The sequence below is a fragment of the Cavia porcellus genome, unplaced genomic scaffold (assembly GCF_034190915.1).
Source record: "Cavia porcellus strain 051 isolate PalLab524CR breed Dunkin Hartley unplaced genomic scaffold, mCavPor4.1 scaffold_16, whole genome shotgun sequence".
NCBI lineage: Eukaryota > Metazoa > Chordata > Mammalia > Rodentia > Caviidae > Cavia > Cavia porcellus.
In genome coordinates, this window is record NW_026947499.1 from 74,368,659 (window position 1) to 74,383,508 (window position 14,850).

The following is a 14,850-nucleotide window of genomic DNA, read 5'->3' on the forward strand; positions in this document are numbered from 1 at the left end:
CCGCGTGGTGGTCAGCATGGGGAGGTCAGGGAACATGCAGTGGCAATGTAGGATAGATTTCTGAAAAACATCGCGACCTGGTGTGCATTGTATGGGTGTGTAACATTACATTCACTAGTAGGAGTGAGAAAAACATCACGGGGTGGTGTGAATAGGAGGGTCTGAATTAGGATAGGCAGTGAGTGGCAATGTAGGATGGAGAAAAGCACCGTGGAGTGGTCTGCATGGGGAGGTCAGGGAACATGCAGTGGCAATGTAGGAACAGTTTCTGAAAAACATCGCAGGGTGGTGCGCATTATATGGATGTGTTACATTACATTCACTAGTAGGCGTGAGAAAAACATCACGGGGTGGTGTTAATCGGAGAGTCTGAATTAGGATAGGCAGTGAGTGGCAATGTAGGATGGAGAAAAGCACCGCGGGGTGGTCAGCATGGTGAAGTCAGGGAACATGCAGTGGCATTGTAGGATAGGTTTCTGAAAAACATCGCAGGGTGGTGCGCATTGTATGGGTGTGTAACATTACATTCACTAGTAGGAGTGAGAAAAACATCACGGGGTGGTGTGAATCGGAGGGTCTGAATTAGGATAGGCAGTGAGTGGCAATGTAGGATGGAGAAAAGCTCCGCGTGGTGGTCAGCATGGGGAGGTCAGGAAAAATGCAGTGGCAATGTAGGATAGGTTTCTGAAAAACATCACGGGGTGGTGCGCATTTTATGGGTGTGTAACATTACATTCACTAGTAGGAGTGAGAAAATCATCAGGGGTGGTGCGCATTGTATGGGTGTGTAACATTATATTCACTAGTAGGAGTGAGAAAAACATCACGGGGTTGTGTGAATCGGAGGGTCTGAATTAGTATTGGCACGTAGTGGCAATGTAGGTTGGAGAAAAGCAACGCGAGGTGGTCCGCATGGGGAGGTCAGGGAACATGCAGTGGCAATGTAGGATAGTTTTCTGAAAAACGTCGCTGGGTGGTGCCCATTGTATGGGTGTGTAACATTACATTGACTAGTAGGAGTGAGAAAATCGTCACGGGGTGTTGTGAATCAGAGGGTCTGAATTAGGATAGGCAGTGAGTGGCAATGTAGGATGGAGAAAAGCTCCGCGTGGTGGTCACCATGGGGAGGTCAGGGAACATGCAGTGGCAATGTAGGATAGGTTTCTGAAAAACATCGCGGGGTGGTGCGCATTTTATGGGTGTGTAACATTACATTCACTAGTAGGAGTGAGAAAAACATCATGGGGTGGTGTGAATCAGAGGGTCTGAATTAGAATAGGCAGTGAGTGGCAATGTAGGATGGTGAAAAGCACCGAGGGGTGGTCAGCAAGGGGAGGTCAGGCAACATGCAGTGGCAATGTAGGATAGGTTTCTGAAAAACATAGCGGGGTATTGCGCATTGTATTGCTGTGTAACATGACATTCACTAGTAGGAGTGAGAAAAACATCACGGGTTGGTTCGCATTGTATGGGTGTGAAACATAACATTCACTAGTAGGAGTGAGAAAAACATCACGGGGTGGTGTGAATTGGAGGGCCTGAATTAGGATAGGCAGTGAGTGGCAATGTAGTATGGAGAAAAGCACCGCGGGGTGGTCAGCATGGGGAGGTCAGGGAACATGCAGTGGCAATGTAGGATAGGTTTCTGAAAAACATTGCGGTGTGGTGCGCATTGTATGGGTGTGTAACATTACATTCACTAGTAGGAGTGAGAAAAACATCACGAGGTGGTGTGAATTGGAGGGTCTGAATTAGGATAGGCAGTGAGTGGCAATGTAGGATGGAGAAAAGCACCGCGGTGTGGTCAGCATGGGGAGGGCAGGGAACATGCAGTGGCAATGTAGGAACAGTTTCTGAAAAACATCGCAGGGTGGTGCGCATTGTATGAATGTGTTACATTACATTCACTAGTAGGCGTGAGAAAAACATCACGGGGTGGTGTTAATTAGAGGGTCTGAATTAGGATAGGCAGTGAGTGGCAATGTAGGATGGAGAAAAGCACCGCGGGATGGTCAGCATGGGGAGGTCAGGGAACATGCATTGGCAATGTCGGATAGGATTCTGAAAAACATCGCGGGGTGGTGCGCAATGTATGTTTGTGTAACATTACATTCACTAGTAGGAGTGAGAAAAACATCACAGGGTGGTGCGCATTGAACGGGTGTGTATCATTACATTCAATAGTAGGAGTGAGAAAAACATCACAGGGTGGTGTGAATCGGAGGGTCTGAATTAGGATAGGCAGTGAGTGGCAATGTAGGATGGAGAATAGCACCGCGGGGTGGTCAGCTTGGGGAGGTCAGGGAACATGAAGTGGCAATGTAGGATAGGTTTCTGAAAAACATCGAGGGGTGGTGCGCATTGTATTGTTGTGTAACATTACATTCACTAGTAGGAGTGAGAAAAACATCACGAGGTGGTGTGAATCGGAGGGTCTGAATTAGGATAGGCAGTGAGTGGCAATGTAGGATGGAGAAAAGCTCCACGTGGTGGTCAGAATGGGGAGGTCAGGGAATATGCAGTGGCAATGTAGGATAGTTTTCTGAAAAACGTCGCTGGGTTGTGCGCATTGTATGGGTGTGTAACATTACATTGACTAGTAGGAGTGAGAAAATCGTCACGGGGTGTTGTGAATCAGAGGGTCTGAATTAGGATAGGCAGTGAGTGGCAATGTAGGATGGAGAAAAGCTCCGCGTGGTGGTCAGCATGTGGAGGTCAGGGAACATGCAGTGGCAATGTAGGATAGGTTTCTGAAAAACATCGCGGGGTGGTGCGCATTTTATGGGTGTGTAACATTACATTCACTAGTAGGAGTGAGAAAAACATCATGGGGTGGTGTGAATCAGAGGGTCTGAATTAGGATAGGCAGTGAGTGGCAATGTAGGATGGTGAAAAGCACGGAGGGGTGGTAAGCAAGGGGAGGTCAGGGAACATGCAGTGGCAATGTAGGATAGGTTTCTGAAAAACATAGCGGGGTGTTGCGCATTGTATTGCTGTGTAACATGACATTCACTAGTAGGAGTGAGAAAAACATCACGGGTTGGTGCGCATTGTATGGGTGTGAAACATTATATTCACTAGTAGGAGTGAGAAAAACATCACGGGGTGGTGTGAATTGGAGGGCCTGAATTAGGATAGGCAGTGAGTGGCAATGTAGGATGGAGAAAAGCACCGCGGGGTGGTCAGCATGGGGAGGTCAGCTAACATGCAGTGGCAATGTAGGATAGGTTTCTGAAAAACATTGCGGTGTGGTGCGCATTGTATGGGTGTGTAACATTACATTCACTAGTAGGAGTGAGAAAAACATCACGGGGTGGTGTGAATCGGAGGGTCTGAATTAGGATAGGCAGTGAGTGGCAATGTAGGATGGAGAAAAGCACCACGGGGTGGTCAGCATGGGGAGGTCAGGGAATATGCAGTGGAAATGTAGGATAGGTTTCTGAAAAACATCGCGGTGTGGGTGCATTTTATGGGTGTGTAACATTACATTCACTAGTAGGAGTGAGAAAAACATCATGGGGTGGTGTGAATCGGAGGGTCTGAATTAGGATAGGCAATGATTGGCAATGTAGGTTGGAGAAAAGCTCCGCGTGGTGGTCAGCATGGGGAGGCCAGGGAACATGCAGTGGCAAAGTAGCATAGATTTCTGAAAAACATCGTGACCTGGTGTGCATTGTATGGGTGTGTAAAATTACATTCACTAGTAGGAGTGAGAAAAACATCACGGGGTGGTGTGAATTGGAGGGTCTGAATTAGGATAGGCAGTGAGTGGCAATGTAGGATGGAGAAAAGCACCGCGGAGTGGTCAGCATGGGGAGGTCAGGGAACATGCAGTGGCAATGTAGGAACAGTTTCTGAAAAACATCGCAGGGTGGTGCGCATTGTATGGATGTGTTACATTACATTCACTATTAGGCGTGAGAAAAACATCACGGGGTGGTGTTAATCGGAGGGTCTGAATTAGGATAGGCAGTGTGTGGCAATGTAGGATGGAGAAAAGCACCGCGGACTAGTCAGCATGGGGAGGTCAGGGAACATGCAGTGGCATTGTAGGATAGGTTTCTGAAAAACATCGCGGGGTGGTGCGCATTGTATGGGTGTGTAACATTGCATTCACTAGTAGGAGTGAGAAAAACATCACAGGGTGGTGTGAATCGGAGGGTCTGAATTAGGATAGGCAGTGAGTGGCAATGTAGGTTGGAGAAAAGCTCCGCGTGGTTGTCAGCATGGGGAGGTCAGGGAACATGCAGTGGCAATGTAGGATAGGTTTCTGAAAAACATCGTGGGGTGGTGCGCATTTTATGGGTGTGTAATATTACATTCACTAGTAGGAGTGAGAAAAACATCAGGGGGTGGTGAGCATTGTATGGGTGTGTAACATTATATTCACTAGTAGGAGTGAGAAAAACATCACGGGGTGGTGTGAATCGGAGGGTCTGAATTAGTATAGGCACGTAGTGGCAATGTAGGTTGGAGAAAAGCACCGTGGAGTGGTCCGCATGGGGAGGTCAGGGAACATGCAGTGGCAATGTAGGATAGTTTTCTGAAAAACGTCGCTGGGTGGTGCGCATTGTATGGGTGTGTAACATTACACTGACTTGTATGAGTGAGAAAATCGTCACGGGGTGTTGTGAATCAGAGGGTCTTAATTAGGATAGGCAGTGAGTGGCAATGTAGGATGGAGAAAAGCTCCGCGTGGTGTTCAGCATGGGGAGGTCAGGGAACATGCAGTTGCATTGTAGGATAGGTTTCTGAAAAACATCGCGTGGTGGTGCGCATTTTATGGGTGTGTAACATTACATTCACTAGTAGGAGTGAGAAAAACATCATGGGGTGGTGTGATTCAGAGGGTCTGAATTAGGATAGGCAGTGAGTGGCAATGTAGAATGGTGAAAAGCACCGAGGGGTGGTCAGCAAGGGGAGGTCAGTGAACATGCAGTGGCAATGTAGGATAGGTTTCTGAAAAACATAGCGGGGTGTTGCGCATTGTATTGCTGTGTAACATGACATTCACTAGTAGGAGTGAGAAAAACATCACGGGTTGGTGCGCATTGTATGGGTGTGAAACATTACATTCACTAGTAGGAGTGAGAAAAACATCACGGGGTGGTGTGAATTGGAGGGCCTGAATTAGGATAGGCAGTGAGTGGCAATGTAGGATGGAGAAAAGCACCGCGGGGTGGTCAGCATGGGGAGGTCAGGGAACATGCAGTGCGAATGTAGGATAGGTTTCTGAAAAACATCGCGGTGTGGGTGGACTTTATGGGTGTGTAACATTACATTCACTAGTAGAAGTGAGAAAAAGATCATGGGGTGGTGTGAATCGGAGGGTCTGAATTAGGATAGGCAGTGATTGGCAATGTAGGTTGGAGAAAAGCTCCGCGTGGTGGTCAGCATGGGGAGGTCAGGGAACATGCAATGGCAATGTAGGATAGATTTCTGAAAAACATCGCGACCTGGTGTGCATTGTATGGGTGTGTAACATTACATTCACTAGTAGGAGTGAGAAAAACATCACGGAGTGGTGTGAATTGGAGGGTCTGAATTAGGATAGGCAGTGAATGGCAATGTAGGATGGAGAAAAGCACCGGGGGTGGTCAGCATGGGGAGGTCAGGGAACATGCAGTGGCATTGTAGGATAGGTTTCTGAAAAACATTGCGGGGTGGTGCGCATTGTATGGGTCTGTAACATTACATTCACTAGTAGGAGTGAGAAAAAATCACGGGGTGGTGTGAATCAGAGGGTCTGAAGTAGGATAGGCTGTGAGTGGCAATGTAGGATGGAGAAAAGCACCGCGGGATGGTAAGCATGGGGAAGTCAGGGAACATGCAGTGGCAATGTAGGATAGGATTCTGAAAAACATCGCGGGGTGGTGCGCAATGTATGGGTGTGTAACATTACATTCACTAGTAGGAGTGAGAAAAACATCACAGGGTGGTGCGCATTGAACGGGTGTATAACATTACATTCAATAGTAGGAGTGAGAAAAACATCACGGGGTGGTGTGAATCGGAGGGTCTGAATTAGGATAGGCAGTGAGTGGCAATGTAGGATGGAGAAAAGCTCCGCGTGGTGGTCAGCATGGGGAGGTCAGGGAACATGCAGTGGCAATGTAGGATAGTTTTCTGAAAAACATCGCCGGGTGGTGCGCATTTTATGGGTGTGTAACATTACATTCACTAGTAGGAGTGAGAAAAACATCATGGGGTGGTGTGAATCGGAGGGTCTGAATTAGTATAGGCACGTAGTGGCAATGTAGGTTGGAGAAAAGCAACGCGAGGTGGTCCGCATGGGGAGGTCAGGGAACATGCAGTGGCAATGTAGGATAGGTTTCTGAAAAACATAGCGGGGTGTTGCGCATTGTATTGCTGTGTAACATGACATTCACTAATAGGAGTGAGAAAAACATCACGGGTTGGTGCGCATTGTATGGGTGTGAAACATTACATTCACTAGTAGGAGTGAGAAAAACATCACGGGGTGGTGTGAATTGGAGGGCCTGAATTAGGATAGGCAGTGAGTGGCAATGTAGGATGAAGAAAAGCACCGCTAGGTGGTCAGCATGGGGAGGTCAGGGAACATGCAGTGGCAATGTAGGATAGGTTTCTGAAAAATATTGCGGTGTGGTGCGCATTGTATGGGTATGTAACATTACATTCACTAGTAGGAGTGAGAAAAACATCATGGGGTGGTGTGAATCGGAGGGTCTGAATTAGGATAGGCAGTGAGTGGCAATGTAGGATGGAGAAAAGCACCACGGGGTGGTCAGCATGGGGAGGTCAGGGAACATGCAGTGGGAATGTAGGATAGGTTTCTGAAAAACATCGCGGTGTGGGTGGATTTTATGGGTGTGTAACATTACATTCACTAGTAGGAGTGAGAAAAAGATCATGGGGCAGTGTGAATCGGAGGGTCTGAATTAGGATAGGCAGTGATTGGCAATGTAGGTTGGAGAAAAGCTCCGCGTGGTGGTCAGCATGGGGAGGTCAGGGAACATGCAATGGCAATGTAGGATAGATTTCTGAAAAACATCGCGACCTGGTGTGCATTGTATGGGTGTGTAACATTACATTTACTAGTAGGAGTGAGAAAAACATCACGGGGTGGTGTGAATTGGAGGGTCTGAATTAGGATAGGCAGTGAGTGGCAATGTAGGATGGAGAAAAGCACCGGGGGTGGTCAGCATGGGGAGGTCAGGGAACATGCAGTGGCATTGTAGGATAGGTTTCTGAAAAACATTTCGGGGTGGTGCGCATTGTATGCGTCTGTAACATTACATTCACTAGTAGGAGTGAGAAAAAATCACGGGGTGGTGTGAATCAGAGGGTCTGAAGTAGGATAGGCTGTGAGTGGCAATGTAGGATGGAGAAAAGCACCGCGGGATGGCCAGCATGGGGAAGTCAGGGAACATGCAGTGGCAATGTAGGATAGGATTCTGAAAAACATCGCGGGGTGGTGCGCAATGTATGGGTGTGTAACATTACATTCACTAGTAGGAGTGAGAAAAACATCACAGGGTGGTGCGCATTGAACGGGTGTATAACATTACATTCCATAGTAGGAGTGAGAAAAACATCACGGGGTGGTGTGTATCGGAGGGTCTGAATTAGGACAGGCAGTGAGTGGCAATGTAGGATGGAGAATACCACCGCGGGGTGGTCAGCTTGGGGAGGTCAGGGAACATGCAGTGGCAATGTAGGAACAGTTTCTGAAAAACATCGCAGGGTGGTGCGCATTGTATGGATGTGTTACATTACATTCACTAGTAGGTGTGAGAAAAACATCACGGGGTGGTTTTAATCGGAGGGTCTGAATTAGGATAGGCAGTGAGTGGCAATGTAGGATGGAGAAAAGCACCGCGGGGTGGTCAGCATGGGGAGGTCAGGGAACATGCAGTGGCATTGTAGGATAGGTTTCTGAAAAACATCGCGGGGTGGTGCGCATTGTATCGGTGTGTAACATTACATTCACTAGTAGGAGTGAGAAAAACATCACGGGGTGCTGTGAATCGGAGGGTCTGAATTAGAATAGGCAGTGAGTGGCAATGTAGGATGGGGAAAAGCTCCGCGTGGTGGTCAGCATGGGGAGGTCAGGGAACATGCAGTGGCAATGTAGGATAGTTTTCTGAAAAACATCGCGGGGTGGTGCACATTTTATGGGTGTGTAACATTACATTCACTAGTAGGAGTGAGAAAAACATCAGGGGGTGGTGCGCATTGTATGGGTGTGTAACATTATATTCACTAGTAGGAGTGAGAAAAACATCACGGGATGGTGTGAATCGGAGGGTCTGAATTAGTATAGGCACGTAGTGGCAATGTAGGTTGGAGAAAAGCAACGCGAGGTTGTCCGCATGGGGAGGTCAGGGAACATGCAGTGGCAATGTAGGATAGTTTTCTGAAAAACGTCACTGGGTGGTGCGCATTGTATGGGTGTGTAACATTACATTGACTAGTAGGAGTGAGAAAATCGTCACGGGGTGTTGTGAATCAGAGGGTCTGAATTAGGATAGGCAGTGAGTGGCAATGTAGGATGGAGAAAAGCTCCGCGTGGTGGTCAGCATGGGGAGGTCAGGGAACATGCAGTGGCAATGTAGGATAGGTTTCTGAAAAACATCGCGGGGTGGTGCGCATTTTATGGGTGTGTAACATTACATTCACTAGTAGGAGTGAGAAAAACATCATGGGGTGGTGTGAATCAGAGGGTCTGAAATAGAATAGGCAGTGAGTGGAAATGTAGGATGGTGAAAAGCACCGAGGGTTGGTCAGCAAGGGGAGGTCAGGGAACATGCAGTGGCAATGTAGGATAGGTTTCTGAAAAACATAGCGGGGTGTTGCGCATTGTATTGCTGTGTAACATGACATTCACTAGTAGGAGTGAGAAAAACATCACGGGTTGGTGCGCATTGTATGGGTGTGAAACATTACATTCACTAGTAGGAGTGAGAAAAACATCACGGGGTGGTGTGAATTGGAGGGCCTGAATTAGGATAGGCAGTGAGTGGTAATGTAGGATGGAGAAAAGCACCGCGGGGTTGTCAGCATGGGGAGGTCAGGGAACATGCAGTGGCAATGTAGGATAGGTTTCTGAAAAACATTGCGGTGCGGTGCGCATTGTATGGGTGTGTAACATTACATTCACTAGTAGGCGTGAGAAAAACTTCACGGGGTGGTGTTAATCGGAGGGTCTTAATTAGAATAGGCAGTGAGTGGCAATGTAGGATGGAGAAAAGCACCGCGGGGTGGTCAGCATGGGGAGGTCAGGGAACATGCAGTGGCATTGGAGGATAGGTTTCTGAAAAACATCGCGGGGTGGTGCGCATTGTATGGGGGTGTAACATTACATTCACTAGTAGGAGTGAGAAAAACATCACGGGGTGGTGTGAATCAGAGGGTCTGAATTAGGATAGGCAGTGAGTGGCAATGTAGGATGGAGAAAAGCACCGCGGTGTGGTCAGCATGGGGAGGTCAGGGAACATGCAGTGGCATTGTAGGATAGGTTTCTGAAAAACATCGCGTGGTGGTGCGCATTGTATCGGTGTGTAACATTACATTCACTAGTAGGAGTGAGAAAAACATCACGGGGTGGTGTGAATCGGAGGGTCTGAATTAGGATAGGCAGTGAGTGGCAATGTAGGATGGAGAAAAGCTCCGCGTGGTGGTCAGCATGGGGAGGTCAGGGAACATGCAGTGGCAATGTAGGATATTTTTCTGAAAAACATCGCGGGGTGGTGCACATTTTATGGGTGTGTAACATTACATTCACTAGTAGGAGTGAGAAAAACATCAGGGGGTGGTGCGCATTGTATGGGTGTGTACCATTATATTCACTAGTAGGAGTGAGAAAAACATCACGGGATGGTGTGAATCGGAGGCTCTGAATTAGTATAGGCACGTAGTGGCAATGTAGGTTGGAGAAAAGCAACGGGAGGTGGTCCGCATGGGGAGGTCAGGGAACATGCAGTGGCAATGTAGGATAGTTTTCTGAAAAACGTCACTGGGTGGTGCGCATTGTATGGGTGTGTAACATTACATTGACTAGTAGGAGTGAGAAAATCGTCACGGGGTGTTGTGAATCAGAGGGTCTGAATTAGGATAGGCAGTGAGTGGCAATGTAGGATGGAGAAAAGCTCCGCGTGGTGGTCAGCATGGGGAGGTCAGGGAACATGCAGTGGCAATGTAGGATAGGTTTCTGAAAAACATCGCGGGCTGGTGAGCATTTTATGGGTGTGTAACATTACATTCACTAGTAGGAGTGAGAAAAACATCATGGGGTGGTGTGAATCAGAGGGTCTGAAATAGAATAGGCAGTGAGTGGCAATGTAGGATGGTGAAAAGCACCGAGGGGTTGTCAGCAAGGGGAGGTCAGGGAACATGCAGTGGCAATGTAGGATAGGTATCTGAAAAACATAGCGGGGTGTTGCGCATTGTATTGCTGTGTAACATGACATTCACTAGTAGGAGTGAGAAAAACATCACGGGTTGGTGCGCATTGTATGGGTGTGAAACATTACATTCACTAGTAGGAGTGAGAAAAACATCACGGGGTGGTGTGAATTGGAGGGCCTGAATTAGGATAGGCAGTGAGTGGCCATGTAGGATGGAGAAAAGCACCGCGGGGTGGTCAGCATGGGGAGGTCAGGGAACATGCAGTGGCAATGTAGGATAGGTTTCTGAAAAACATTGCAGTGTGGTGCGCATTGTATGGGTGTGTAACATTACATTCACTAGTAGGAGTGAGAAAAACATCACGGGGTGGTGTGAATCGGAGGGTCTGAATTAGGATAGGCAGTGAGTGGCAATGTAGGATGGAGAAAAGCACCACGGGGTGGTCAGCATGGGGAGGTCAGGGAACATGCAGTGGGAATGTAGGATAGGTTTCTGAAAAACATCTCGGTGTGGGTGCATTTTATGGGTGTGTAACATTACATTCACTAGTAGGAGTGAGAAAAAGATCACGGGGTGGTGTGAATCGGAGGGTCTGAATTAGGATAGGCAGTGATTGGCAATGTAGGTTGGAGAAAAGCTCCGCGTGGTGGTCAGCATGGGGAGGTCAGGGAACATGCAGTGGCAATGTAGGAACAGTTTCTGAAAAACATCGCAGGGTGGTGCACATTGTATGGATGTGTTACATTACATTCACTAGTAGGCGTGAGAAAAACATCACGGGGTGGTGTTAATCGGAGGGTCTGAATTAGGATAGGCAGTGAGTGGCAATGTAGGATGGAGAAAAGCACCGCGGGGTGGTCAGCATGGGGAGGTCAGGGAACATGCAGTGGCATTGGAGGATAGGTTTCTGAAAAACATTGCGGGGTGGTGCGCATTGTATGGGGGTGTAACATTACATTCACTAGTAGGAGTGAGAAAAACATCACGGGGTGGTGTGAATCAGAGGGTCTGAAGTAGGATAGGCTGTGAGTGGCAATGTAGGATGGAGAAAAGCACCGCGGGATGGTCAGCATGGGGAAGTCAGGAAACATGCAGTGGCAATGTAGGATAGGATTCTGAAAAACATCACGGGGTGGTGCGCAATGTATGGGTGTGTAACATTACATTCACTAGTAGGAGTGAGAAAAACATCACAGGGTGGTGCGCATTGAACGGGTGTGTAACATTACATTCAATAGTAGGAGTGAGAAAAACATCACGGGGTGGTGTGAATCGGAGGGTCTGAATTAGGATAGGCCGTGAGTGTCAATGTAGGATGGAGAATAGCACCGCGGGGTGGTCAGCTTGGGGAGATCAGGGAACATGCAGTGGCAATGTATGATATGTTTCTGAAAAACATCGAGGGGTGGTGCGCATTGTATTGTTGTGTAACATTACATTCACTAGTAGGAGTGAGAAAAACATCACGGGGTGGTGTGAATCGGAGGGTCTGAATTAGGATAGGCAGTGAGTGGCAATGTAGGATGGAGAATAGCTCCGCGTGGTGGTCAGAATGGGGAGGTCAGGGAACATGCAGTGGCAATGTAGGATAGTTTTCTGAAAAACGTCGCTGGGTGGTGCGCATTGTATGGGTGTGTAACATTACATTTACTACTAGGAGTGAGAAAATCGTCACGGGGTGTTGTGAATCAGAGGGTCTGAATTAGGATAGGCAGTGAGTGGCAATGTAGGATGGTGAAAAGCATCGAGGGGTGGTCAGCAAGGGGAGGTCAGGGAACATGCAGTGGCAATGTAGGATAGGTTTCTGAAAAACATAGCGGGGTGTTGCGCATTGTATTGCTGTGTAACATGACATTCACTAGTAGGAGTGAGAAAAACATCACGGGTTGGTGCGCATTGTATGGGTGTGAAACATTACATTCACTAGTAGGAGTGAGAAAAACATCACGGGGTGGTGTGAATTGGAGGGCCTGAATTAGGATAGGCAGTGAGTGGCAATGTAGGATGGAGAAAAGCACCGCGGGGTGGTCAGCATGGGGAGGTCAGGGAACATGCAGTGGCAATGTAGGATAGGTTTCTGAAAAACATTGCGGTGTCGTGCGCATTGTATGGGTGTGTAACATTACATTCACTAGTAGGAATGAGAAAAACATCACGGGGTGGTGTGAATCGGAGGGTCTGAATTAGGATAGGCAGTGAGTGGCAATGTAGGTTGGAGAAAAGCTCCGCGTGGTGGTCAGCATGGGGAGGTAAGGGAACATGCAGTGGCAATGTAGGATAGGTTTCTGAAAATCATTGCGGGGTGGTGCGCATTGTATGGGTGTGTAACATTACATTCACTAGTAGGAGTGAGAAAAACATCACGGGGTGGTGTGAATCGGAGGGTCTGCATTAGGTTAGGCAGTGAGTGGCAATGTAGGTTGGAGAAAAGCTCCCCGTGGTGGTCAGCATGGGGAGGTAAGGGAACATGCTGTGGCAATGTAGGATAGGTTTCTGAAAAACATCGCGACCTGGTGTGCATTGTATGGGTGTGTAACATTACATTCACTAGTAGGAGTGAGAAAAACATCACGGGGTGGTGTAAATCAGAGGGTCTGAATTAGGATAGGCAGTGAGTGGCAATGTAGGATGGAGAAAAGCACCGCGGGGTGGTCAGCATGGGGAGGTCAGGGAACATGCAGTGGCAATGTAGGATAGGTTTCTGAAAAACATCGCGGAGTGGTGCGCATTGTATGGGTGTGTAACATTACATTCACTGGTAGGAGTGAGAAAAACATCAAGGGGTGGTGTGAATTGGAGGGTCTGAATTAGGATAGGCAGTGAGTGGCAATGTAGGATGGAGAAAAGCACCGCGGGGTGGTCAGCATGGGGAGGTCAGGGAACATGCAGTGGCAATGTAGGATAGGTTTCTGAAAAACATCGCAGGTGGTGCGCATTTTATGGGTGTGTAACATTACATTCACTAGTAGGAGTGAGAAAAACATCAGGGGGTGGTGCGCATTGTATGGGTGTGTAACATTATATTCACTAGTAGGAGTGAGAAAATCATCACGGGGTGGTGTGAATCAGAGGGTCTGAATTAGGTTAGGCAGTGAGTGGCAATGTAGGATGGAGAAAAGCACCGCGGGGTGGTCAGCATGGGGAGGTCAGGGAACATGCAGTGGCAATGTAGGATAGGTTTCTAAAAAAATCTTGGGGTGGTGCGCATTTTATGGGTGTGTAACATTACATTCATTAGTAGGATTGAGAAAAACATCACGGGGTGGTGTAAATCAGAGGGTCTGAATTAGGATAGGCAGTGAGTGGCAATGTAGGATGGAGAAAAGCACCGCGGGGTGGTCAGCATGGGGAGGTCAGGGAACATGCAGTGGCAATGTAGGATAGGTTTCTGAAAAACATCGCGGAGTGGTGCGCATTGTATGGGTGTGTAACATTACATTCACTGGTAGGAGTGAGAAAAACATCAAGGGGTGGTGTGAATTGGAGGGTCTGAATTAGGATAGGCTGTGAGTGGCAATTTAGGATGGAGAAAAGCACCGCGGGAAGGTCAGCATGGGGAGGTCAGGTAACATGCAGTGGCAATGTAGGATAGGATTCTGAAAAACATCGCGGGGTGGTGCGCAATGTATGGGTGTGTAACATTACATTCATTAGTAGGAGTGAGTAAAACATCACAGGGTGGTGCCCAATGAATGGGTGTGTAACATTACATTCACTAGTAGGAGTGAGAAAAACATCAAGGGGTGGTGTGAATCGGAGGTTCTGAATTAGGATAGGCAGTGAGTGGCAATGTACGATGGAGAAAAGCACCGCAGGGTGGTCAGCATGGGGAGGTCAGTGAACATGCAGTGGCAATGTAGGATAGGTTTCTGAAAAACATCGAGGGGTGGTGCGCATTGTATGGGTGTGTAACATTACATTCACTAGTAGGAGTGAGAAAAACATCACGGGGTGGTGTGAATCGGAGTGTCTGAATTAGGATAAGCAGTGAGTGGCAATGTAGGATGGAGAAAAGCTCCGCGTGGTGGTGAGCATGGGGAGGTCAGGGAACATGCAGTGGCAATGTAAGATAGGTTTCTGAAAAACATCGCGGAGTGGTGCGCATTGTATGTGTGTGTAACATTACATTCACTAGTAGGAGTGAGAAAAACATCACGGGGTGGTGTGAATCGGAGTGTCTGAATTAGGATAGGCAGTGAGTGGCAATGTAGGATGGAGAAAAGCTCCGCGTGGTGGTCAGCATGTGGAGGTCAGGGAACATCCAGTGGCAATGTAGGATAGGTTTCTGAAAAACATCGCGGAGTGGTGCGCATTGTATGTGTGTGTAACCTTACATTCACTAGTAGGAGTGAGAAAAACATCACGGGTTGGTGCGCATTGTATGGGTGTGTAACTTTACATTCACTAGTACGAGTGAGAAAAACATCACGGGGTGGCGTGAATCGGAGGCTCTGAATTAGT